The sequence below is a fragment of the Pseudochaenichthys georgianus genome, chromosome 10 (assembly GCF_902827115.2).
Source record: "Pseudochaenichthys georgianus chromosome 10, fPseGeo1.2, whole genome shotgun sequence".
Lineage (NCBI taxonomy): Eukaryota > Metazoa > Chordata > Actinopteri > Perciformes > Channichthyidae > Pseudochaenichthys > Pseudochaenichthys georgianus.
In genome coordinates this window covers 32,405,527-32,431,654 of record NC_047512.1, presented here as the reverse complement: position 1 = coordinate 32,431,654, position 26,128 = coordinate 32,405,527, and the positions used below count along the sequence as shown (strand labels likewise).

Genomic DNA, 26,128 nt, shown 5'->3' with positions numbered 1-26,128 from the left:
TATGTTTATCTCTAAATACTAGGCATCACACAATTATTTAGAAAAAAATGAACCGTTTCCAATATTTATATATATTATCTCAAATAAGGATATTTCGAATAATTTTGACTTAGTAACTCATCTTACTGCCTCAATTACTGGACATAAAATACACAGTTTTCACACACACATGTAAATAATATGTATACATGACCAGCTATGTATGTTCATTTTAATTCATTTCTTATTTAATAATTATTTTATCATTTTTAATTGTTATCTTTGTATTAATCTGTGTGAATCTGTGCTGTCATGTTTTTCATCCTTACCCTGTTGCTGTTAAACCACTGAATTTCCGGGGATTAATAAAGGTCCATCTTATCTTATCAATCAATCAAAGTTGATTTATACAGCCCAATATCACACATTTTATATTTGTCTCAGTGGACTTTAAAGTTTGTACAGAATATGAATATGTCACCCTCTGTCCTTTGACACTCACATCGGACAAGGAAAAACTTCAAAAGAAACCCCAAAGTTAATGGGATGAAATGGAAGAAACCTCAGCGAGAGCAACAGAGGAGGGATCCCTCTCCCAGGATGGACAGGTGTTGTGTGTCAATTAAAAATATAATACATTTACAACATAGGTATTCCAAATGCTTGAAAAGGAATGTCTATAAATATGAAGACGATGAATCCAGGTGGATGTCAACAGTCCTGTGGGTGCCAGGACTAACAAGTAACAGACGGACTCCGACTGTTGCGTCGCCTCACGTCTCTGCGTTTTGGCCATGTATCGCACTGGAACACACCGCAAAGACTTCAGCCGACGGCCAAGAAGCACGTACGAACTGCGCATGCGTGAGTGGCAATAACTCTCCTTACCAGCAGGCGGCGGTAGTGTGTATTCGTCATTCAAAAGAGGCAACAACCGGAAGACAGACTGCGTGATAACCGGTGATAACCAAGCCCCCAGGAAGTGCGCTGGAGTCTGATGAGAATATTCGTTGTGGTCAAACGCAAGCCCCCAGGAAATGCGCCGGACTCAGATGAAAATATTTGTGCTGGCCAAATGGCGGTACTACACTTCCGTTTGGTTGCCAGGCCCGGAAACACTTTCTCCCATTGACTTACATGGGGAAAGAGTAGTCTGTAAATCGTTGGATACTTTTTTTTAAACTAAATAAACTACTAAATACTACTAAACTACTAAATAAACACTTGTATAGCCCTTATTAAAAACATTCGTTCCTCAAGTTGTAAAAATGTGCTAATAACATTATTCTGAGTTATTTCCCTCTGCATTATGAACGCGCATCTAACCCACGGGACCGCGCCGCCCGGCACGTTCATGTTACGTGTCCCGACCGGTCCCGACCAATCAGAGCACACTGTGCTCACAGGAAGGGTGGGGGCTGGAGCTATTGGAGCTACAACGAGCCGTTAAAAGGCAGAGAGTGAAAGTCAGTCAATACAATACACGTAGTTTACAGAGATGCTGTTTGAGAAACCAATAGTGAGTTGCGTTTATCTTTACCCATGGATGCACAATAAGAACGGACCCATATCGTCTTACTGCCATCCCACGGAGCTGTAATAATGGATATATTGCACATGTTTGCTGTAATTCATTATCATACTACATGGGCTGTATGATTAAATCTTGTACCGTAAATGTTGTATTAAATAAAGTTGCTAAATGAAGCTCTGTTGGATATCACTAGATCCTGTTACAGCGTAATATAAGTACATAACGATTGATGTGTACATTAGCATAATGACTAGCTAGCCGCTAGCTGCTAACTGCCGCCTCGTTAATATCAAATCCATCATAATAACAAATCATTACCATGCTGTCATGAACGTGCGGTGCTGTTACGTGTACGCAAATTGACGTGCTTGATGTGAATGAGCATTTTGGTTAAAGTTGCGCATGCGCTATGAGCGCACATACGGATACTTCTCAGGCATGCTGGGTAATCTGTGACGTTTCGTTCTCTCAAAAGTTGGGCCATTTTATCATCATGCGCTAATGAGCAACTCTCATAGGAATGAATGAGGCCCCGCCTCCCACGCTGTATCCAGTTCTTATTATACATCCATGGTCAAACGGCGGTACTACACTTCCTTTAGGTTGCTGGGCCCGGAAACACTTTTTCCCATTGACTTACATTGGGAAAGAGTGGTCTGTAACTCGTTGGATAATTTTTTTTCAACTAAATAAACTACCCAGTATGAACGTTTGTATAGCCCTTATTAAAAACATTCGTTCCTCAAGTTGTAAAAATGTGCTAATAACGTTATTCTGAGAGTTATTTCCCTCGGCATTATGAAAGCGCATCTAACCCACGGGACCGCGCTGCCCGGCACGTTCATGTTACGTGTTCAGTACATGAGTTTCTCTTTACCCATGGATGCACAATAACAACGGACCATATCGCCTTACTGCCATCCCACGGAGCTGTAATAATGGATATATTGCACATGTTTGCTGTAATTCATCATTTGTAAAATATTATACTACATGGGCTGTATGATGTAAATCTTGTACCGTAAATGTTGTATCAAATAAAGTTAATATTACCGACGAAGATTAATGTTCCTGTAGCTTCTTATTTCACTTGCAATTGTTTTAGTTACTTGTGGGCTACTTAACATGAATAATCACAGTTACTATCCTTTTACTCCATCACATTTCAAAAAGAAATAGGCTATTGTTATTTTAACTCCACCACAGTAATCCATCATCAGCTTTACTTTTTAGATAAAGTTTTAACTCACAATTGATCATAACAGGCTTCAACATAATACATTTTTATATATTACCAAGTGGTTTCATGTACAACCCACACAAGTATCATGTTAAATGAAGCTCTGTTGCTTGGATATCACTAGATTCTGATGTCAGCGTAATATAAAAGTACATAACGATTGATGTGTAACTTAGCATAATTTACTAGCTAGCCGCTAGCTGCTAACTGCCGCCTCGTTATTATAAATCCAGTACCATGCTGTCATGAACGTGCGGTGCTGTTACATGTACGCAAATTCACGTGCTTAATGTGAACCAGCATTTTGGGCGGCGTGGTTCAAGTTGCCCATGCTCTATGAGTGCACATACGGGTACTTCTCAGGCATGCCGGGTAATCTGTGACGTTTCGCTCTCTCAAAAGTTGGGCCATTTTGTCATCATGCGCCAATGAGCAACTCTCATAGGAATTAATGAGGCCCCGCCTCCCACGCTGTATCCAGTTCTTATTATACATCCATGGTGATAACCCAGGGTTGCCAACTTTGGGTACCTGGCTGGAGTGAGATTTTGATATCATGGGTTTAATTACACATATGCGCACTAAATGACTGCTATCGTGTCAGTAGCGGGACCTTAGCATCAGTGGCGTTTTCTCCTGGAGGCCAAGGGAAGCCAGGCTTCCCCTGTTTTTTCGGATTGTAGTTATAATTTTAATAAATAAATAAAAACACTTCGTTTAGTTTCGGAAATTCTTTGTTGTGTGTTGCTGCCGGCCCGTCTCTCCCCCATTCTCATTGAGTATTTTACAAAGAGTGAAACAGCGCCCCTCTATATGTTATGGTGAAACAGTAGATTGCACTCTCTGTTGCGAGAGGAGGCCAGCCCATGGATGTATAAAAGGCGCGTTTCCACTGCAGCGGGTAGCTCGCTTTAAGCGTGCTGAGCCGTGCGGGGCCCGTTATTGGTTGCGTTTCCACTTGGCCTAGTACCGGCTACCGGGTCCTAATTTACAGTTTTTCTGGCCCCATAAAATCGTGCTTCTAGGGCCAGGAACAACCAGGCTGAGTCGGGCTGAGTATGCTAAACTAGAGAGAGAATCGCTGGCAAGGGGGCTACAACTACAACAAGATGAACATATTTGACCGTAATTTAATTGTAATACACGTTTCAAAATGATGCCGAAGTAACAACATACTGATACCGGTTAGTAAAAACCATGCATTTATGCTTTGACAAGTCTGCAGACAGACGGGAGGCGAAAAACCTTTTAAAATGCGTGTTTTCTAAATGGAGCTCGGCTGAGCTAACGTTATATATGCTCCGACCGTCCACACTCACAACAACGGCCTATACAGACATAAATAAACCAGCGACTGTATTCGCCATGACACAGGCAGTCTGTGGTTTGTACTTGTTTAACTTTTGTCTAGTTTCTGAACAGATATGAAGAGCTGTGAGCTCTGAGTGCTAAGAGCTAACGGCTGTGTTGTTTTTCTGGGGCTCTCATTGAAGATGACGTCACGGCTCCGCCTACACTGCGTTACTATAGTAACTACCCCAGTTCCTAAACTGTAATGGAAGTGCAGCATTAAAGTGAGCCGGGCCTAATAAGGCCTAACCAAACCGAGCGAGGCCTGCAGTGGAAACACGCTATAATAGGGCCAGCCGAAATTGGCTTCCCTTGGTGAAAAAATATGGAGGGTTGACCAATCAGACAAGGCTCACGTCATCGCCTGCCAACCTGTGATTAGTCAGGGCCAGCGCCATATAGAGAGAAGAGTTACGATAACGGAAGTCCAAAATGCTTGATCGTCACGTGATTCAGGGAGACTCAATAGTTCCTCGGAAGTTCGTGGTGGGACATTTGAATGCATGATTACCTGAGATAGAACTACGATTTTTGGTAATAAGTAGTGAATAAAGGTTTTGATTTGCAATAGTTATACAGCATATCAATGTGTATGTAGTTACATCAATATTTTAAAAGGTTAAATTATCTAATATTTGAGGATTAAGATAAAATAAGAAGTACTTTATTGATACCAATTTGGGAAATGTTTGCTTTGCAGCAGCAAAAGACAAGGCATTGTACATAAGACAGTTAAAAGACTAGAATTAAACAATCGAAAATGTAAATATCTCAAAATAGAAATAAAATAGCAGAAAATATACATAGTGTGAACAGCTAGCTCTCTCACCTTTTTCACCACCTCGACGGTGGTTCCTGACGCCACTCACGTTTTCATCTGCGCCTGGGTGGCGCCAGAGTTCCCGTTAGCCGGTAATTACCGGACTACGACCAGTAAAATATGCTGAAGACCGGCAAATCTAAATCTCTCCGGTCAAAGTGTCTGTTCAAAATAATTTCCGCTTACCGCAATACCACATCAGTTGCGCAACTTGTGCCATTTATGTGAAAGACAAAAGAATATGTGACAGACAAGAATGGTCCATTCTAATGTCTAACACGTAATGTGGAGAAAGAGATGTCCTGTATATGGGTTGATTGTGCGTTGATCTGTTGGTAATGCCTCGGGGTTCCGGTGGGCATGTAAACTAATGCATAAATAATGCTGCGCTATACTTTGCGGCCTCACCCGGTTGCATAGCGACAGTTATTGTTTAGGTGTCTTTTAATAAGCAGGTAGTCATATCATTAGCTAGAACTAGCTAGATCTGATCAATATGGACATAAACACGAGTGAAGTCACCGCGGTGAATTTAGTTTTAGGTTGGATATTTGACGGACATTCCCGGACCCGCCAGCAGCGTCAGTTTCCCGGACCCGCCAGCAGCGTCAGTTTAACAGGGAGATCTTCTCCGCGAAACGAGGCTTTCACTTAGGGACCATCAACAAATGACTTTTACAATTAGACAAGAACATTTTTCTTTTTAATAAATCGACAGCTTCTCGATCGTGTGAATGTGAAGCAAATTCACTCTAGAGCATACATTTATTGAACACACCTCTTTTATTGCATTGTAATACTTTAAATACGTTTTATTAATATTTTTGATGGAAAAATGTGCTTATTTCTTCAATACCTTCCAGGTCATGTGACCTAATGACTCAACATCAATGCTGGGTCAAAGAACTACACTTGCTGCATAGGACACACTTCTTTTTATTGTATTTTAACACTAACTATTTTTATATTAATATTTTGATGGAAAAATGTGCTTATTTCTTCAATACCTTCCAGGTAATGTGACCGATTCACTCAAAATCAATGTTGGGTCAAAGAACTACACTGGCTGCATAGGACACACCTCTTTGTATTGCATTTTAACACTCTAAATATGTTTATATTAATATTTTGATTGAAAAAGTAGCTTATTTCTTCAATACCTTCCAGGTCATGTGACCTAATCACTCAAAATCAATGCTGGGTCAAATAACTACACTAGCTGCATAGGACACACCTCTTTTTATTGCATTTTAATACTTTAAATATTTTATGTTAATATTTTGATGGAAAAATGAGCTTATTTCTTCAATACCTTCCAGGTCATGTGACCGATTCACTCAAAATCAATCCTGGGTCAAAGAACTACACTGGCTGAATAGGACACACCTCTTTTTATTGCATTTTAACACTCTAAATATTTTTATATTAATATTTTGATGGAAAAATTAGCTTATTTCTTCAATACCTTCCAGGTCATGTGACCGATTCGCTCAAAATCAATGTTGGGTCAAAGAACTACACTGGCTGAATAGGACACACCTCTTTTTATTGTATTTTAACACTCTAAATATCTACACACATTTATGCATTTAACCTCAGTCCCTTTTAGAGTTTTCACTAAATTACATTAAACAGGCTGCTCAGGAACAGAAACTGTAATTGCAGTTTAAAGTCTGATTTGGAAATATAGTTTCTGTTATAAGTTTGTAAGCTGTATTTACATTTTTCATCTTCATATTCTCCCCCTACAACATGCACCTAATCATCTTGGGTTATAATACTTCATGTCCTTTGTCCTTCACCTCACTCTTTACCAATTTAGTCCATGCTTTACTTTCTGACAATATTTACTTATTCCATTGTTACAATTAAAATGCTGGAGAACAATTTACACACTTTGAACATAGTAAGTCTTAGAGAAACTCACATTTCCCTGTGCGTCTTTTTCCTGTTGGTCCACTTTTCTTTTCTTCACCTTTGTGGCAGGTGGGCTCTTGGGGTTGGGTAGTGTTTTTGGTGGATTGAAGTACTTGGACTTGGACTTGGTGTGACCAGCAGAACTTTCCCGCTTGTTCCACTATTCCTCGTGGTCATCATCTGGCCTGCTAGTTTGTCCAAAGTTTTTGTCCAGAATATGCATTGGCAGATTGTGTTGCTCAATGTGCTCTATATATCTTCCTTGTATTGAGGCATACATTTTGGAGACGAACTCAGCTGGTCTCAAGTACTTTTTTTTTTAAAAGGATGGAGTGTTTGACCAACCCAAACCAGAGCTCAACATGGCAGTTGGTATCCCTGGTTTTATGACTTCCATCTTTTTTAGAGGTACCTTTTCTATGTCGCGACAGATCCCCAAGCAACAAACCACTCCACAATGGGAAGATCCCCATGTAGTTGTTTAACAGTGCATCAATGACACCAGGACAGAGGTAGTGATTTTTTACATGAACAGCATCGTCAGAGAGAATGTCACTCTCTGCTTGGTCCCGCCTGACTTGAAAAGCTTGTGTAAAAGGGGACTTTCCAATAATGCTATGAGCATTTGTTTCCATTTTGCTATCCTCCTCTCCCATTACATGTCCACTTTCCTCCAGTTTCAAGTCCCGAGTTCGCAAAATACACTCGTCGAGGTACATTTAGCTCTGTTTCACCGAATGAGTGTACTCCTCTGCATCAAAAAACACACACATATGATACAAAACATCAAGGGCTTCCTGCATACTTGTGCAGTTCAGGATGTTGTCACGGATGAGTGAAGGAAGCAGGACCCAAATGCAGATAACTTTTGAGAAACCCTTTATTTCAAGGATAAAGGATAAATGACAAATACAGAACAGAACAATCTCCGGTGAACTCCGTCACCAACAAACAATTACCCAACACTGAACACAGACAGAGACAAGACTAAATACAAGAAGGGGTAATCATGACAACGAGAAACAGCCGGGCAGGGGAGGAGAAACACAAGGACAACAGGTGAACACAATCGGGTAATCAGGGAGGGAAACAGACAGAAAGCAGACAGGCAGGAAACGGGGGTGAACACTTAACACAATAAGACAGGAAACCCAAAGACAAGAAAAACACCAACACAGACAAAACTACAAACGTGACATAACATGTGAATTGTGACAGAACCCCCCCCTCAAGGGACGGATTCCAGACGTCCCTAAAAAAAACGAAACAGAAAAGTCCAAAACCCCAAGCAGGGTGGGCGGAGGGGGTCCGGAGGACGGGTCTTGGGCTGACAGCCCAGGAACACAGCGGAGGACCAGGAAGGGGTCACGGGCGGGCGGCCCGAGGGGCAAGGTACAGTCCAAAAAGGGGGATTCGGGCGGACTGCCAGGGGACAAGGCCGAGAACCAGGAAGGGGTCTCGGGCGGACGGCCCGGGGTCAAAACAGAGTCCAAGGTGGGGACCATGGAGGACCGAAGGCAGCGGCAGGAAGAGTCAGGGACCCGGGTCCGAGGGCGAAGGCAACGGCAGGAAGAGTCAGGGGGTCGGGCCCGAGGGCGAAGACCGCAGCTCTCAGGGGGCCGGGCACGAGGGCGAAGACCGCGGCTCTCAGGGGGCCGGGCTCGAGGGCGAAGACCGCGGCTCTCAGGGGGCCGGGCTCGAGGGCGAAGACCGCGGCTCTCAGGGGGCCGGGCTCTCAGGGGGCCGGGCTCTCAGGGGGCCGGGCTCGAGGGCGAAGACCGCGGCTCTCAGGGGGCCGGGCTCGAGCCGGTGTCGACCGGACAGGATCAGGAGGCCGGGCAGGAAAGCGCTGATGGGCCAGTTCCGGAGATCGGGCAGGACCCGGTGTCGGCCGGACAGAAACCGGAGCCGGTCGGACAGGCTTCGGCAGGATCCCCCACGGAAAAGGACCAGGAGTTGCCAGGAACCCCGGCGAGACCGGTGATGGACATGGGGCTGGCAGGGCCCCCGGTAGAACCTCCAACGGCACGGGATATAGGGTTGGCAGGACCCCCGGCAGAAGAGTCTTCTGCGGGACCTCCCACGGGACAGGAGAAAAGATTGGCAGGACCCCCGGCAGGGGAGTAGACGGCGGGACCTCCAACGACACTTGCGTAGGGGCTTGAATAGGGAATGGAGAGGGACCTCGAGCGGAGACTTGAGAGGGGACTCGAGAGGAGACTGGAGAGGGGACTCCAGAGGAGACTAGAGAAGGGAACACGAGAGGGGATTTGAGAGGGGAACTAAAGAGGGGACTCGAGGAGGGACCAGAGGAGGGAACTCGAGAGGGTACTCGAGAGGGGACTCGAGGGGGAACTGGAGAGGGGACTCGAGATGGAAACAGAGAGGGAACTCGAGAAGGGACTACAGAGGGGACTAGAGGAGTAACTAGGGAAGCGAACTCGAGAGGGGAACTAGAGAGGGGATCCGAGGAGGGACTAGAGGGCCTAAAGGAGGGACTAAAGGAGGGAACTCGAGAGGGGACTCGAGGGGGAACTGGAGAGGGGACTCGAGATGGAAACAGAGAGGGAACTCGAGAAGGGACTACAGAGGGGACTCGAGGGGGAACTGGAGAGGGAACTTGAGATGGAAACAGAGAGGGGACTCGAACAGAGACTAAAGAGGGGACTAGAGGAGAGACTACATGAGTAACTAGAGAAGGGAACTCGAGAGGGAAACTAGAGAGGGGACTCGAGGAGGGACTAGAGGAGGGACTAAAGGAGGGAACTCGAGAGGGAACTGGAGATGGAAACAGAGAGGGGACTCGAGAAGGGACTACAGAGGGGACTAGAGGAGAAACCACACCTGGAAGGTATTGAAGAAATAGGCTCATTTTTCCATCAAAAATATTAATATAAAATATTTAAAGTATTAAAATGCAATAAAAGGAGGTGTGTCCTATGCAGCCAGTGTAGTTCTTTGACCCAGCACTGATTTTGAGTGATTAGGTCACATGACCTGGAAGGTATTGAAGAAATAAGCTAATTCTTCCATCAAAATATTAATATAAAATATTTAGAGTGTTAATATGCAATAAAAAGAGGTGTGTCCTATGCAGCCAGTGTAGTTCTTTGACCCAGCACTGATTTTGAGTGATTAGGTCACATGACCTGGAAGGTATTGAAGAAATAAGTTCATTTTTCCATCAAATTATTAATATAAAAATATTTAAAGTATTACAATTCAATAAAAAGAGGTGTGTCCTATGCAGCCAGTGTAGTTCTTTGACCCAGCATTGATTTTGAGTGAATCGGTCACATGACCTGGAAGGTATTGAAGAAATAAGCTCATTTTTCCATCAAATTATTAATATAAAATATTTAAAGTATTAAAATGCATTAAAAGAGGTGTGTCCTATGCAGCCAGTGTAGTTCTTTGACCCAGCATTGATTTTGAGTGAATCGGTCACATGACCTGGAAGGTATTGAAGAAATAGGCTCATTTTTCCATCAAAATATTAATATAAAATATTTAGAGTGTTAATATGCAATAAAAAGAGGTGTGTCCTATGCAGCCAGTGTAGTTCTTTGACCCAGCACTGATTTTGAGTGATTAGGTCACATGACCTGGAAGGTATTGAAGAAATAAGCAAATTTTTCCATCAAAATATTAATATAAAATATTTTGTGTTAATATGCAATAAAAAGAGGTGTGTCCTATTCAGCCAGTGTAGTTCTTTGACCCAGCATTAATTTTGAGTGAATCGGTCACATGACCTGGAAGGTATTGAAGAAATAAGCTAATTTTTCCATCAAAAATAATAATAAAACTTATTTAAAGTATTACAATGCAATAAAAAGAGGTTTGTTCAACAAATGCATGCTCTAGCGTGGATTTGCTTCACATTCACTCGATCGGGAAGCTGTCGATTTATTAAAAAAAATCTCTTATGTAATTGAAAATTCATTTGTTGATGGTCCCTAAGGGAAAGCCTGGACTCGAATATCCAACCTAAAACTAAATTCACAGCGGTAGTGAAGTCTATCTGACGGGAGAGAGAGATCAGCTGCTGCTGACGAGTCTACACGCAGCTCTGCATGATCACAGAACAAAACACACACCAGGTTAGAATAGCACACGTAGCTATTTTAATGACCTCTCAAACTACCGTAACTAGTTATAGATATGTTTAGTCTTACTGTCGGGTCACTCATTACTGGATCCGCGAGCTGCATGATACTGACGGGCTGTCAGGAGAGGGAGAGCGCTCCGTTTATTATTCCCGTGTTATTGTAAATTACTGTACACTTTTGAATAATGTAGTTAATCTACTATAATTAGTTTGTTTAATATCGAATCATATCAATTTGTTTTAAAGCATAATAAATAACAAAGAAGACCTTTGACCGGCACTTTTCTCATTTTGTCGGAAGATTTAAACTTTAACGGAGATGTTGACCGGCGAAAAAATATTCTAACGGGAACTCTGGGTGGCGCACTCCTGGACCCCGTCTCGCCTCGACGGTTTCGGACGTCGCCCATGCTGCCATCGGCCCGTGGGTGGCGCGCACCGGAACCTGTCTGGCCTCTCCTGCCTCCCGGGGATACCTCAACGTCTGCTGAGGACTTTGTGCCCGCCGCCACTGCGCGTCTCCGTCCGGGAAGGCCAGAGCTTCAGCTGTGTCCAATAGATTGTTCCCTTTAGTTAACGTTTTTTAAAAGAACATTATATTCCTATTTGATCATGTCCCCTTTATTGTATTACGGAGAGCAATGTGAGCATCCATTCCCATTGGATAACGGAGGATTTTACACCCGGAAGTAAGTATTCCCCTTACTGTCGATTAATTTTACAGTGCTATCTGCACTACTCATCAACTCAAAAACACCAGATTATCCTTGTTGATTACACAACATTGATTGGTTTAAATTGTGTACAATGCTTTTGTATTTTTCCCCTTCGATTCGGAGAAACAAATATGTGTTCAGTTTAGGATGGCCGAAGACACTACACTACCCAGAATCCTCAGCTATCGTTTGGGACTCCACCATGTGCTTTGCTTGACAAACCCCGTGATTTGTCCTCAACCTCTGTGATTGGATGTTGGAGTGGCAGTGCGCGAAGTGTACGCTGAGCGACAAACAGCATTCAAACAGGAATCGAACGTCTCCTACCCCCCCCCCCCCCCCCTTAGGTCACAGGCTCCTCCAACAGTGCAACACAATACAACAGATACACAGAAAAAATAGTGCAAGTCAATACAAAAAGAAAATTAGTAAAATAGTAAAAAGTGAAATAGTGCAATAAGAGTCTATACAAGGGATTGGAATATGATATATTAAACAAATCATTTCTAAGTAGCAGCCAGATTAATGCTATGGATGTTATTTCAAAGTGCAGGTGTTTAATAGTTTTATGGCCTGTGGGATGAAACTGTCCCTGAGTCTGGTGGTTTTAGTCCGGATGTAAGATAAAATAAGATAAGATAAGATGGTACTTTATTGATCCCAATTTGGGACATTTTACAATAAAACAAAACCACAAATAAACAAGAATAGAAAAAAAAGAAAATAGAAAATATAGGCTACGTGTTGAAATAAAAAATATACATGTAGATATTATATATGCAAATATACATATTCAAAAATATATGACAATGGAATATGGAATATCAAATATTGAACAGATTATATATGTGTACAATGTACAGCGATGTTGTATTAGAGAAACTATGGGGCAGAGAGTTCTCTTCCAGCCAGAGGTGATTTATTGTACAGAGTTATTGCAGTGGGCAGGAATGTGTTCCTGTATGGGTCCTTGTGACAGCGGAGCTGCAGCAGTCTGTTGGAGAAGGAGCTCCGTTGACTGTCCAGCTGCAGGTGGAGAGGATGGGTGGGTTATCCATCATGGACAACAGCCTGTTCAGTGTCCTCCTCTCCACCACAGCTTCAAAGGGGTCCAGCTTGATGCCGATGACAGACCCAGCTTTCCTGATCAGTTTATTGATCCTGCTGGTGTCACCGGCTCTGATGCTGCCCCCCCCAGCAGACTGCAGCAAAGAAGAGTGCACTGGCCACAACAGACTAGAAGATCTCCAGCATCTTGCTGCACACGTGGAAGGATCTCAGCTTCCTCAGAAAATAGAGTCTGTTCATCCCCTTCTTGTACACAGCGTCAGTATGAGGGCTTTCTTTAAGGTTAACCTGGTATTTTTACTCCACTACATTTATTTTAGTTACTTTATAGATTCTGATTAATGATGTGAAATATAAACAACCCTTAAAGCAGACTTTAGTTACACCTGAGTAAAATTCAGGGAAGGTGATTGTCAAGTGCCAACAATCAGGAGAGATATTTGATTGGAGGACTGGTTTATCTAAAGCCAGTTGAGTAGCACTTGAAATGTTTGGCTCTATGAAACCTGATGTACTTATATGATTCTGTTTTCTTCAAGCTTGTATTTTGTTGGTCGAACGCACTTATTGTAAGTCGCTTTGGATAAAAATGTCAGCTAAATGCAATGTAATGTAATGTAATGATTGTTGGTGCTTGAGAAGACTAAATATTTATCTGCAGATCCCTATAAAGTATATACATTACTCGTTATTCTCTACAAATTAATTAGTTAATTAAAAACTGTATATAATTGCTATTTTGGACATCCCTTTTCAAGATTTCAATATTACTCTAAACGTGTAATAACGTGCTTTAACCAGTAGGTGGTTTGGGTTAAAAAGCTGTCAAGTTTACAGTGTTAACAAAATAAAATATACTGCTGTTTCTGGTTTAGTTTACGACGGATATATTTAGTTATTGTTTTGATATTTGTAACACAAAAGCGATGGAAAAACCCCACAGCAACACAGAAAAGATAGTCTTAACATGAGTAGTTAATAAAAAAACAATAATATCAAACAAATTATTACTACTAACTTTATTGTGAAATTAAAACAGAACGGTAAAAGAATAGTTTCCGGTCTATTTTGAGGGCAGATCTCTGTAGATAAAGAAAGAACTACGACAGATGTGTACTATTTACAATGCATTCATGTGATGACTTTCAAAGAGTAAAGAAAGCACTGCTGAATAAAGTATGATTTATCTTTTACGAAACGTTTTTTTTTCATATGGAATGCAGTTGGAGGTCAACCAATCACAGAGCTTGAGGCAACGTGGAACAATAGCTGAGGATTCTGGGTAGTGTAGTGTCTTCGGCCATCCTAAACTGAACAAATCTTTGTTTCTCCGAATCGAAGGGGAAAATTACAGAAGTATTGTACACAACTTAAACCAATCAATGTTGTGTAATCAACAAGGATAATCTGGTGTTTTTGAGTTGATGAGTAGTGCAGATATCACTGTAAAATCAATCGACAGTAAGGATAATACTTACTTCCGGGGTAAAATTCTCCGTTATCCAATGGGAATGGATGCTCCCATTGCTCTCCGTAATACAATAGGGGGACATGATCAAATTGGAATATAATGTTCTTTTAAAAAACGTTAACTAAAGGGAACAATCTATTTGGCACAGCTGAAGCTCTGGCCTTCCTTAAAAACTAACTAATTTAATAAAAATCCCAGTTGTATTACACACAATGCACTGTTTTTTTAGAACAAAAAATCGTAACTAATGCAACATAATACATTCTGACGAAAAATAAAAATTATTATGAATACAAATAAAATAAAAGAAGCCTCCCGTGAGTTACTACAAGCTATAAAGTAGATTTTAAAAACGTTTTATAGAATAAAAGCTCACTGCGGGACGTTGTAGAAATGCGTGTGTGCACCACGACAAAGGAGCCTCATTCACTTTACATTGGGCTTGTTTGCGTGGTACCGACACGCAAATGTAACAAAGTTCGTGAGTCCACCACGCATTGTGGTGTTAAGGAGTCGTGGTGGAGTCACGCATTCTGGTGAGATCAGGTTGGTTTACTATGTTGTGTGCCCTCCTGACTTCACTCTCTTCTTCCTGGGGCCTATACTGCGAACCTGGTTCAACCTAACCTGGATATGTTTGAGTTAGCCGGTTGGCTTAATCCAAAACATACGCGCTCTCGCTAAACTGTACTACGACGCTGGTTATCAAGTGGATCGCTCAAGCCAGCCGTGTCCTATCTAGTTAGGTGCGCGTTCACAGGAAAGGGGTGGTATTTGGAGCATTCGACCAATCACAAACATGGAGAAGCGCACTGACAGCGCAGCGTCATACTTCCTGAATGAAAAGTGAACTTTAATACTAGTCAAAAATGAAGAAGTTAAACTTTAAACATCCATGACTTAAACACTTTATCCAGGATCAAAGCCACATAGCTGCACCTGCAAGGTGAATACAGCTGGTAAAAGAAAAAGTGTTTGAATGCGTACATTAACAGGTTTATGATATCACTGCCCCGTCTAAAACACGATCTGACTTCAATTACATTTGTCTCGAGTGTTTCGTCAACTTATGTGTTGCTTAAAATAATACTTCTGCATACAGTATGTCACACTGTGAGTGTTGCACGGCCAGATACGGCTCAGCTGACTCAGATAAGGAGAGATATGATACATTATGAAGTGATATGCCGCGGACTGTACTTAATGTACTCTGATCCGGTTACTTATGTTGTGGCCGATATTTAAGTAAGCTTTCTTAACGCTAATGTTATAATAGTCAGATTGCTCTGAAGATGGGAGGTGATATTCTATTAATGTTCACGTTCACACAGTCGGTGATTTTTGCCGGCCGTCTTTCCTGCGACGGCAGTTTTTCTGTATTTCCTTTCTCCTGTAATATGACTTGATCGCTTTAAACTCCGCACACTGAGCTCTGATTGGTCAGCAGGCGGTGCTTTCACTAAGTTGAGCTCTTAGCCTGCAACCTAACCTGGTCCCGACCAGGTTAGCTGCTTAGCATATATTACCATGGAGATCTAGCTTGCTAAAAAGAGAACCAGCTTCGTAGGACCGGAAAGCCGGAGTTTTCCCTGAATTTAGCCGGCTAAGCGAAAATCCTGCTTCGCAGTATACCCCCCTGGACTGAAACCGGATAACATGACCTTAATTACTCTCTAATAAAGTACCCTTTTGCACTTTCCTTGCACCGCCTCTGACTCCCTATCTCTCGGCACTACAATATATATTAGGGCTGTCAGTCGATTAAAATATTTAATCGCGATTAATCGCATGATTGTCCATAGTTAATCGCGATTAATCGCACATTTTTTATCTGTTCTAAATGTACCTTAGAGGAATATTTTTCAAGTTTTTAATACTCTTATCAACATATGAGTGGACAAATATGCGTTATGCTAATGTTTATTATCATTTGAACAATGAAAAATATTCTCATGAATATTAAACACAACAACCTGGAACCTCTCTCATTCAATACAAATGGTGTGTGTGTGCGTGCGCGCGTGTGTGTGTGTGTGTGTGTGTGATCGTTGGAGCTATGTGCAACTCAAGGCATATGCTCGAACGGGAGCTGCCTGGACGCTGCAATCATGTTGCTGCAATCATGAGTGTGCTGACTTCTCCTACAATGTCCCGCTGTCTGCTTCCTGCATCAAGTCAAGTGCTCGGCGCAGTTGTGTGGATAGAGCGCTGCTCTGTTTTCATTTAAACAGCTCCTTATATCCGTTAGCGCAGCTAGCTAGCACCAGATGCTAACAACAACAATAGCCGCGTTCACACTGCGGTACGGTAATGCACGTAAGGTCTCTCTCTCGCTCCGGCCACATTACACACACCCTCCCGGTCCTCCAGATGGCCAGTCGGTGCCTGCCGGTGAGCGTGGAAGTGTGGTCTGCCACAAGCGGGCGGCAGGAGCGGGGCTGTCAGCATCAGCTTGTAGATGGTATTTTAAACTCGATGCGCTCTGAAACTACGGGGCGGCCGAGGACAAAAAATACACATGCGTTAATCGCGTTAAAATAATTAGTGGCGTTAATTTTTTTTTGCGTTAACGCGTTATTAACGCGTTAACTTGACAGCCCTAATATATATATATATATATATATATATACAAATACACAATATTGGACACAGACTATAAAGGGCACAAAGTTTCATTCACTAATGAAAGTCAAACACATGTTTGTTTCCACTGTTTTATTGTGTGCCTGTCGCGATAAGCAATTAATTGACTTATCGTACGATAAATAAAAATGAACTCGATACATTGCCATTTACATGAGGATGTGGCTAGCAGTTTGAAAGGATGTCCTTGAATTATTATTATATATTATCATTATGTCAGTGGTCTAAAATGGTCATACAACGGTGCCGACAATATTATCGTTTATCGCAATCATTTCCGGGAAAATGTATCCAACAAAATTAATTATCATGAGAAGCCTATACATGAAACACACACACACACACACACACACACACACACACACACACACACACACACACACACACACACACACACACACACACACACACACACGCACACACGCACACACGCACACACACACACACACACACACACACACACACACACACACACACACACACACACACACACACACACACACACACACACACACACACACACACACACACACACACACACACACACATCTACAGACTTACTCCAAACTGCAAAATACAGAGCTGCCAAGTCTCACCCTTTGAGAGTGAGAGTCACGCAATTTAACCTCTTCACACGCCTCACGCCACACTTGCCATTTCACACGCTTTTCCCCCCCTCTCACTACTTTATAATTATTTTTTTATTTAATGATATATTTCCATAACTTGTTGCTTGAGGTTTGCCGTAGTTCGAGTCAGGGATAGGGTGAGCCCGCCCTATTCTGCCCCCGATTGGCTGACCGAGAAAGGCACCGTATATAAACCAATCAGAGGCAGCTTAGGGCGGGTCATTGCGTCTGGTCTCTATCCTATGAAGAACCCATTTTCATCTGAAGCGGGAGGTCAAACGGTAGGTAATCACTTCATTTTAATTTTACAAACACATTATTTTTATTTTTATGAAGTCAACGGTGAGTCTGACTACGTGAGCGTTACACAAGCTACTGGTGAGCAGTGTGGCAGGTTGCTGCGGTGGGTTTAACAACAAACAACCGTGAGTTATAGCCGTGTTAGTTAAATCATCACGCGTGTGTGAGCTAATGGATGCTTGCTATGCGCTAAGGGAATGTACAGTACTGTACCTGTGTTGTTTGCATTTCTGTCTAATAAAATATTCAATCAATCAAACAGTAACATGTAGCTATCTTTTAAGACTGGATCATTCATTCCTTAACTGTACTTCGATTTCTGTCTGATGTTTGTCTGTTAGTTTGAAAGTCTGAAAGATGTCAGATAAGAAGAAGAAGAAGAAGAAGCAGCAGAGAGAGATCTGCTGTCATTCTGGGCCAAACTTGCCAGGTCAGAGGAAACAGTGGAGGAGGCTTTGGATCTCTCAGTGAATGACAGAGCGGAGGAAAATGAGTGTCCAGAGGGCACAGAGAATGAGACTGCAGAGGAGACAGAAGATGATGATGTAGAAGACATCTACATCCATGGGTGCCCTGTCACGTCATCCACAACACTGCCAAACAGGCTGGCCTGGGCTTTTTGGAGGTGAGTTGAATCATGTGTGATTTCTATGACCAACCATATCCGTTATGCCTAATGTCAAGTCTAACAGGTTGTTTGTTATGCTGTGGAGTCATGTGATTATAAATCATCATGTATTGCAGGTGTGTGGATTTGATCCAGAGGATCTGACTGTGGATGTGGGATACTGGTTTAAAGGAAGCACCAATCGTAAAGGTTACCTGACAGGTATGTGCAGTCCAAATGAAATGCAGAAGAGTTAAATTAAATTGAAATTAAGATGTTCCATTCTTGTCATAGAATTCTGTGAGCTCCATGGAAGCGAGTATTTAGAAATACTTATGCACGTTTCCATTCCATGGTTGAGCCTGGAGAGGTGTTTGACTCGTATCCTGCAGCAGTATGAGCCACTGGCCAGCTACTGCTGCCAGTACTACTACTCCAAATGAACGAACGAGTATTATAACAGACTAAAGTAAGTAAATGTATGTAGTATGCACAACCTGTGTTTTTTGTATTCACAGATGAGAAACAACCAAGGTTCAGGAGGCTGTTGGAAGCATTCTCTAACCCAATGACAGAGGTGTACCTGCTGTTCTATCAAGCAACATTGCCAGTCTTCTCCACCTTCAGCCTCCTCCTCCAGAGAGAGAAGTCCTCCATCTTCCTTCTACATGATGAGGTACATTGGGAAGGTTGGGATACAGTATGCTAGTAATAATGTACTATGTTTGTTCCTTTTTTCATTAGCACTCTACTTCTAGGTTCAATTTAATTTTGAAAATCTTTTCTGAAATACAAATTTGTAGATACGGAGTTTCATCCGCAAGTTGCTTTCGAAGTTTCTGAAGCCTGCAGCACTGCAGCACCAGGAATTGCATGACATCCTCTATAAGGACCCATCAAACCAACTGCCAGGTAATCCTCCAAGTTTCACATCAGCAGATGCACATACACTATCCACTCACTGATCTCACTCACATCGTACTGTTGGTGTTTGTTAGAGGGCTGCTTGTGCAGACAAGTTATGAGTTTGATCATCTCATCTCATCACACACGACCACAATGGAAACAAGTCCACAGGACTTTCCTATGTTATCCTTTTAGCCCAAATGAGGGACTGTACCTTGTGTCACTGATGTGATGAAGATACTTAAAGGGGTGCTTTCAAGTTAGCTATTGTGGTTGTTGATGATTGCTAAAGTGACTCAACACCGGTCTCATACTGACATGTTGGTGTTGGGAATGAGAACATATTGCATCAATCTTTCTCCAGAATCGCATACAGCACCTTAATGAGGTGACGTTGTTGATTTATTGTGTCTCTCGTAGGAGAAAAGCTGGTGATCGGCTTCACTACTCGAGGTACACAACAGGCTCCTTGATGCAGGAGACATTACACCGCAGCAAGTGCAGAGGTTCCAGCAGGCAGCAGTGGCGTTTCTGGTGAGGGCTGTGGAGTATGCCATGAAGAAACTCCCCATGAGAGAGCCCCTCATAAAACATGCCATGTTTCTGGATGTCCAGCAGAGGGCAGAGTGTGGAGTGGAAGACGCCTTGTACTTTGTCCACAGGTCAGTTGGGGTATCAAGTAAAGTACATTTATCTATAGTGCCAAATCACAACACAAGTTATCTCAATATACTTAATAAGTAGAGCAGGTTAAAGACTATTGGCACATTTTCTTAATAGATTGTAAAGTTTAATGACCACATCTGAAAAACAACCTCAGCTACATTACTTTACCAGATCAGTGCACATTGTGTTCTTTTTAGGTTTCCTGAACTTCTCCCATACAACGGACCTGATGAGCATGACAAACTGGCTGAGGAGTTTCTGGACTACCAATCCATGGACATTGCCATGCCCGAAGACCCAGCCACGTTCGACATAGAGAACTTTTGGGGGAACATGGCATCAATGAAGAATAAGGTAAGAATTATTCTGCACCCTTTGAAATACCCATTGATGTAATCAACTTAATTCTATACAAAAATACTTGAGAGTAATTAGGCTTCCTACATTTTTCAAAGGTGACCGGGATGAGCAGATTTGGGAGGCTCTCTCGTATTGCCAAGTTGGTGTTGGTACTTCCGCATTCAAATGCTGATGCTGAACGAGTGTTCTCTGTGGTGGGACTGAACAAAACCAAAACCCGAAACAGTTTGGCTCTTGATGGAACTCTGTCATCCATCATGACTGTGAAGATGGCAAACCTTGAGCCACAGTGTTTCAAATGGGAGCCCCCTCCCTCTGTCATCAAGGCATCAAAATCAGCCACAAACACCTACAACATGAGACATGTCATGTAAAAGAAAAAAACATAAACAAAGACATGCACTTTATTTTTTTATAATATATATTATATATATATTATTCAGGTTCTAATGTTGTTACACTTAAAGAAAAAATGCACTAAAGGAAAAGGCTGCTATTGGTTCTTAAAAGGCTGCTATTGTTTCATTATATTGACATTTTATAAATAAATGTATTTTATTTGTTAAACTTTTTCTTGTTACAATTGTTTTCATTTCTACTTGTGATGGTCAATTATTAACACTATATAAGCATGAGAAGGCCGACAGTGCAGGGAGAGCAGCTGGCATGGGGGTGAAGACATCACAACAGTCTTAATGTTAATTTAAATTGAGATATTCCTCTAAATCGACGTTAAAAAAGGTTAAAAAAAAATCGCCGTCGAACGCATCAACCCCAAAAGTCTCACTCCTACTTTTTACTGAAACTTGGCAGCCCTGAAAATATATTAATTAACACACTCTCACTCTCTCTTTAGCCGCGTTCACACTGCGGCACTTTTCCCACAAAGGTTCATGCGAACTTAGTTCATGATCGCGTTCACACCAAAAAGAGCCGGTACTAAAAGTAGTTCATGCGAACCTTTTTACCCCCTCGAAAGTCCCTGCTAGAAAGCAGGGACTTTCGAGCGGCTCTTTTTTGAGAAAAGAGCTATATTCCTGATTGGCTGGGCGAATTGCAAACCACGCCCTGTAAAACTCCCAAAAAGTTTTGTGAAGCCGCCATTTTATTATCCTCGCATTAGCATTATTAGCATTAGCATTAACCCAGCGCAGAAACGCAGAGAGACTAACTTATGGCAACAAAAAGTACCGCAGTGTGAACGCGGCTTATGACTCTATTTTGGCCGAGTACAACAATAAGCAGCAGACTTTTACTTTTTTATCATTTCTACTGGATTTTAGATCTGCGCATGCGCAATATGGGTCGGGGATTGACCAACCGGCTCCCACTGCTCTGCTGTCTCGGCCCTGGCTGTTGTATCCTGAGAAGGGTGCATTCGTAGACCGCACACGTCACTTCCGCCCAGGCCCGGACTGGCCATCGGGAGGACCGGGAAGTTTCCCGATGGCCTGGCCTGTTAAGTGGCCTGCTGGCCTGAGGATCTTTTTGTACACGTATTGTGAACGCAACGCTGCGCAAATGTGGGTCTGACTCTGCCTCACAGAGGGTGACTGGCTGTCTACACATGATGTGGCCTGCCGACATGGCCACTTTCATACAGATCATACACTAATGCCCTCGATTCTTTCACACACACATACGGGTATTGGGCCGAGCGCGACACCATACTTCCGGCATCCGCCGTTTTACGCGAGGTGCAAGCACCGTCTAGGTGTTGCTAAGCTTTCTGTACTGAATATCATAGTCTATTGCCTTAATCAATATCTAGTAAACTCTAAAATACCACATATATGCAATGGCATGATAATATTATTGTGACAAGTGGGGTATTCACCTGGTGTTTCCAGAAATTAGACGTAGATGCAGCCAAAATCGACGAAGGCCACTGTCGTTTTTCCATACATCTGCAGGCAGTCTGTAAGGGCAATCCGACAACCGACACAGCTCTAGTTTACGCTGGTAACGACCTAGAGCACACCCCTCAAGTCCAAAGATGTAATCCGAAGACATACAGCGATTTCTTCGGTCATTAATTCAGAAAAAAAACCTAGTGCGCTCTGCCTGGCTACGTTAGCTAGCTGTTTATATTTGTACTTCCAGGATATTTGCACCTCCAGGAAAATGGCGTATTTATATATATATATATATATATATATATGGCGCGTGTTGCATTGTGGGTAGCTTGTGACGTCACTGTGTGTGAAAGAATTGGTCTCTGTGTGTCATTCAAGCTCGGGAGGGTGTGTGTGTGTATGTGTGGCGCGAGAGAGAGAAAGCGCGTGCACCGGTTACGTGTATTGTTGTTAGCATCTGGTGCTAGCTAGCTGCACTAACGGATATAAGGAGCTGTTTCAACAACAAGGAGGAGAGTCCTCTGCTGTCAGACTGAGAGATAAAGGGCTCAGGTGAGGTAAAGGGCATCCGGTCTCCCCAGCAGAGTGGATTTAAAAGCAGCCGCAAGCGGAGGAATCAGTAGCGTAGGCAGAAATGTACTTTAGGGTGGGCCTGTAAAAATTAGGGTAAGCCCGATTTTTCGGCTTCGCATCAGAAGCTAACAACAATCCCCGCCGCCGCCGGTACTGGTGGCAGATTACTTTTAGAATACTTTTGGAATACTTTCTTTTTCCATAACAGGTGGGTATGTTTTGGTGAACAGGAGACACGTATTTTACTGTTTTAATGGCTTATCAAGAACTCAAACACAAGATCTTGGTGTCATTCTGGACAGCTCTCTCATTTGCACCACACATAAAAAAACATCACCCGGACTGCATTCTTTGTACTGTCTTAAAACCTTTCCTTAGAATATGTTATGAATTGTAAGGTGCTTTGAAAGGCGCCCCTAAATAGAATGAATTATCATTATTATTTATTATTATTATCTGAAACGATGTAATAACTTTAAAAACGTTTTCCAGTCACTTGCCCCATGCATTCAGCAGCAGCAGGCAATTCACTTTGATTTTATCCCGTTATAAATGTCATCATTTCGACAATAAAGAAATGCTACATAAACTTTATCTTGCACATTTTATCTAACCATCTCCGTTTCTAACTTTCAATATATTTTAAAAGAGATCTCTCTCTCATCTGCGTGCGGGGGCGGGGCCTCACAGACACGCTGCATCTCTCTCTCGCTCACAGACATGCTGCAGCGCAGTGCAGTATGCACACAGTTCTGCCGGTAATGAATATTACAATTTGTGAGGAAACTTTTCCACCAATAATTCCAATAAGTAATCCAAAATGTATTCAATTCAGGTTTAAGAAAGTAACTGTAATCAGATTACTCGTTTTTCAAATGTAACGCCAGCTGAATACACTTGATTTTTGTATTCTGATTACGTAACGCCGTTACATGTATTCCGTTACAAACATAGGGTTACAGTTACAACCCAACCCTGTGTATATCTCTCCGGACTGTCCACCAGCAGATGAAAAACACCCACCTCTCCGCCTCTTCCAAGGGACGAGGGAACTGTGCGGCAGAGTTTCCGTTAACATTGTTTTTCTTCTGACAGCCCAGCAGCGGGAGAGGTGGGAGAGGGAGACGTGGGGAGATGGAGGCGGGGCTATTTCATCGTTATCAGAAAAGGATCGTATAGATCGCTGAGGGCAGTGGGAGCTCTTCTTGGAGTCTGGCTTTTAAAAAAAACCCAAAGTTCATTAGTGAACTTTGAGCCATCATTTATTTTGCAGGCAGCTCTCTGCCTCTCTCACGTTATTATGGCGCGCGCCAGAACCATGGATGTATAATAAGTACTGGATACAGCGTGGGAGGCGGGGCCTCATTCATTCCTATGAGAGTTGCTCATTAGCACATGATGATAAAATGGCCCAACTTTTGAGAGAGTGAAACGTCACAGATTACCCGGCATGCCTGAGAAGTACCCGTATATGCACTCATAAAGAATGAGCAACTTTAACCAACATGTTCGTTCACATCAAGCACGTCAATTTGCGTACACGTAACAGCACCATGCGTTCATGACAGCATGGTAATGGATTGTTATTATGATGGATTTGATATTAACGAGGCGGCAGTTAGCAGCTAGCGGCTAGCTAGTAATTATGCTAATGTGCACATCAATCGTTATGTACTTATATTACGCTGTAACAGGATCTAGTGATATCCAACAGAGCTTCATTTAGCATGAAAGAATTATTGCACTGTGTATATATATATATATATATATATATATATATACAGTGCAATAAGCTTCTTAGTGCAATAATAAGCTACAGGGACGTTAATCTAACGTCGGTAATATTAACTTTATTTAATACAACATTTACGGTACAAGATTTACATCATACAGCCCATGTAGTATAATATTTTACAAATGATGAATTACAGCAAACATGTGCAATATATCCATTATTACAGCTCCGTGGGATGGCAGTAAGGCGATATGGTCCGTTGTTATTGTGCACGTAACATGAACGTGCCGGGCGGCGCGGTCCCGTGGGTTAGATGCGCGTTCATAATGCAGAGGGAAATAACTCTCAGGATAACGTTATTAGCACATTTTTACAACTTGAGGAACGAATGTTTTTAATAAGGGCTATACAAGTGTTCATACTGGGTTGTTTATTTAGTTTAAAAAAAATTATCCAACGAGTTACAGACCACTCTTTCCCAATGTAAGTCAATGGGAAAAAGTGTTTCCGGGCCCAGCAACCTAAAGGAAGTGTAGTACCGCCGTTTGGCCACAACGAATATTCTCATCAGAGTCCGGCGCACTTGGGTGAATACATTTTATAATATTAATAAAAAAATAAAGAAATTAAATCATTTTTTTAATGACACCGAAGCTTTCTCAGGGTGGGCCAATGAGTAAACTGGGTGGGCCTGGGCCCACCCTGGCCCTATGGTGGCTACGCCACTGGGAGGAATCACTAATAAATGTGAGTATTGGGTTTTAACTTACTTTAAATTAACTGACGTCACACACGTCAAACCCAAGGGGCATTACAACGTATATTTTCGTTAAATAATACGGATAAATATGTGACGCTAACTAGCTAGCTGGACGTACTGCACTGTTGTTTACACTTATTTTTTAATTCAATTCAGAAGTTTATTAAAGTCATACAGAGATCTTGTCTCTGTTATAGATAAGTTATACTTTATATTACATAAATAGACCAAAGTGAAAACATTTAGACCGGTATAGCCTACAGTACGGTGGGATTTATAAAACGCTAACCTGACGTCTGCTGTTAGCTTTATTTATTTTTCTGACATGTTCCAATGTTTTACTGTGTTTACAAAAATGTTATTCAGCTCATGCTGCTTTGAGGTAGGGCTAAAAGAAAAGCCTATTTTAAATATTTCCACCAGATTTGATCATCTTTTATTTAGGTTAAAGTTTATTTAATTTATCCTAATCCCATAATAATAAGACAATCAAAAATAGACAGCAGCCTTTTGCTTGATGTTAGTTTGTGCTGTCAAAGGGATGCAGGTGTGACTGTAATTTCATCTCTTTAGTTTTTAAAAAACCAGAACAGTACATCATTTTAAATGATCCCTTAAGGATTGTTTGTCTGAAATGCTTAGTTACATTTTGCAATAATACTTTTGCAACCCTGTGTTTAATATGATTAATTCACTTTTTTCTTTTTCTCTTGTTTTTCTCTGTAATTAGGACAATTCTGGAGAAATGGATCTGCTGGAGAAGGACCCCTAATCTGAAAAGTGCACAGCGGATCATCAGGACAGAGCTGCCATCCACCTGGACACCCCGTGGTGCTGGAGAAAGCAAAACGGCGATCAGGAACATCCTCCACCCTGGCCTCTGCTTA

General features: G+C 42.1%; 2 long non-coding RNA genes across 2 annotated transcripts; both read left to right on the top strand.

Annotated features, from left to right (window-relative positions):
* Positions 1-18,124: 18,124 nt before the first annotated feature.
* On the top strand, positions 18,125-18,763 carry LOC117454474 (uncharacterized). The gene is made up of 3 exons (XR_004552992.2): positions 18,125-18,403; positions 18,523-18,607; positions 18,680-18,763. It is a non-coding gene; the product is annotated as an uncharacterized lncRNA (long non-coding RNA).
* Positions 18,764-20,202: 1,439 nt separating this feature from the next.
* LOC139434623 (uncharacterized) lies at positions 20,203-20,884 on the top strand. Its single transcript, XR_011643955.1, has 2 exons — positions 20,203-20,311; positions 20,413-20,884. It is a non-coding gene; the product is annotated as an uncharacterized lncRNA (long non-coding RNA).
* The last annotated feature ends 5,244 nt before the right edge of the window (positions 20,885-26,128 follow it).